A 2,563-nucleotide genomic window follows, 5' to 3' on the forward strand; every position below is an offset into this window, starting at 1 on the left:
GGCAGAAAGTCCCTTTATCCCAGCTGAATTCTCAATATCTGAGGTATAATTTTATCTCTGAAAAAAGGATTTGGGCAGGGAGATATTATTTGGAACTTACTTATCCTCAAGAATAAGCATTCCTTCTCCTTTCCCTACCTAACATTCCCATATGGCTGCCTCACTCTGGCACTCAAGAGTGTCATTTGGTTAAAGCTCATATCAGTGTCCTGCTGGTGGTGGGGTTAGGGGAAGGTGAGCTTTGGAAAAGGGCCTACAGTTCAGTACACATACGCACACATGCCTATTGTCCCCGACTCGGAAAAAATCCTGAGAACAGAGCAATTTGAAAAAAAAAAGTATTAAAACAAGTGAGTTTAGCCAAATAAACTCTCAGTATTGTTAGAGGCTTTATTCCAATCCCCACAACACACCACATGTATTTCCACATCTAACTTATTTAATTTGCATGTGGATTAATTTAGCATATTTTCCTATTATATAAAGTTTAATGAACAATAAACACAGCCATAACCAAATTTCACAGCTAGTTCCCAGTGTGGGGTAGCATTTTGCATTTAGTTATATTTGGTTTCCTAGGTAATATTTGATTGTGGATATATTTCCTAAAGCTGCATCTCTTGTCACATGGAATGTTCGGTGGCGGATTGTTCAGACTTAGAGCAAGGCAGGAAGGAGTAAGTTGCTTTGAAATGTTATTAAAGCAATCAACTGTGTTAAAAATGATTCTCCCTGCTGCTTCTCTTGACAGTCTTTTAGCTCCCCATTGTTGGTCTCCATGCTTGTGTTTCTGAAATCTATCCTGTGTACCAGTTCCAGATTAGTCTTTCCCAAATACTGTTTTTGTCTGTTTACTCTTCTGTTCCTGAAACTTCAATCGCCTCCAATGTAGTCCAAACCCTACACTTGGCCTTGGCTTTCAAGGTCTTCCATAATCTGCTTTTTAAAAGCTGTCTCTTGAACCCCGTTTCCTTTAATATTCATGGTTTACTGTGTTCTCTAATAAGGTTGGTTTTCTCACTGTCACTAGCATATTCTATGGTCATCATGTCTCACGCCCTTGCTGCTGTACTTCCTTCTCCCTGGAAGGCCCCCTCCCCTGAACCTACACAGCCTTGGAGTCCAGCCTAAGTCTTACCTATTCTCACTAGTCTTTTCTGACACTTAAATGTATAAGGACCTCTTCTCCTAAATCCTACCACATTTATATTCAGGACAGAGAAACAGCCTGTCTAGGCATCTAAAGGGGGATTAGTGTTGACCTGAGAGTAAAGTGTGGGTTCAAACCCACCCTCTTTTCTTTCTTAACTGGTGGCCTTTGGCAATTAATATTATTACAAGGCAACCTCACTATAGAATTTTGCAAAAGTTCCAGCTTTGTTAACAGGATTAGGAATAATGGTTGCAAAGCAGCATATAGGACCCAGGAAAGAGTTTTTGTAGGGTTCCAGGTAGCAATTTATGTTGGAAATGTAAAACCTCCTGCAAAGAGAAATGTCACCAATAAATAAAGCAAGTAGAATTTTTAGATTAATTACCACTCTTGTTGTGGTATTCATCCTATTCCCTAGGGAATCAATTTTCCTACATCGTGCTGACTGTGGTGTCCTCTAGCGTAGAGGTTAACTGTGTATGTGAGGGTGTGTGTGGGTGGTACAGTTACTGGTATTAGATTACTCAAATAGCACAGATGTTTTGAATATTCTAATTTAAAATTTAAACATATTCCTGATTATGAGTCTGTATAATTCAACCAAAAACTGAAGTAGATTTTGAATGACCTATCTTTCCTGTAAATATGCTGAATTTTTAAAGCTGTACTTCCACAGGCATTCTGAGGGATTCTGTTGCCTTTAGTAATCTCATTTCCTAATTTTGTTTCTTGACTGGAATAGAGAATTCCTGGCCAGTGAGTCTTCAGTTCTTGTCACTTGTAAGATTCAGGGGAAAAAAATTACAATTTTTGCAATGTCTGTTGTTAACAGGAATCTCAATATATATAATCTTAACTAAAAATAAGATGTTAACTTATTTTTCAATCTACTCATTTAGAGCAGTAAAATACCTCCTAGTTTTCACAATGGACTATTTACAGTAGATAATTTCACAGTCACCATTCCTTAATTCAAAAGCCTTTGAGTCTGAGGTTCTTAAGGCCAGGCCAGGCCAAGTTTGATGCTGTTCAGTTAAACCTTTAAACGTGATACCAGGGTGTGGAAGACGCATAGCCAACCTCTTATTCCATTTTCACAGCAACATTCTTCATAGAGTAAAACAGGGATACTATGGGGTTTCTAGTTTATTATCTGAGTGTTCTAATGCACTAATTATTGCCTGCCATAGGAAGGTGGCTGCATATTGATCTCCAGTGGAGTTTGACTGAACAAGAAGCCAAGTTTCATGAACATTATTACATCCCCCCCTCATTACCGGGGAGTTCATAATGGGCTCAGCTGCCAAACACTAGGGGCTTAGATAAAAATTTTAATCATGGTGATTTTGATAATCAATTCCAACAAACAAAATGCTGTTAGCTCTTTGAAACTCAGGAAGCTGATAGTAT

This window comes from Propithecus coquereli, unplaced genomic scaffold (genome assembly GCF_000956105.1).
Source record: "Propithecus coquereli isolate 6110/MARCELLA unplaced genomic scaffold, Pcoq_1.0 Scaffold5, whole genome shotgun sequence".
Classification (NCBI taxonomy): domain Eukaryota; kingdom Metazoa; phylum Chordata; class Mammalia; order Primates; family Indriidae; genus Propithecus; species Propithecus coquereli.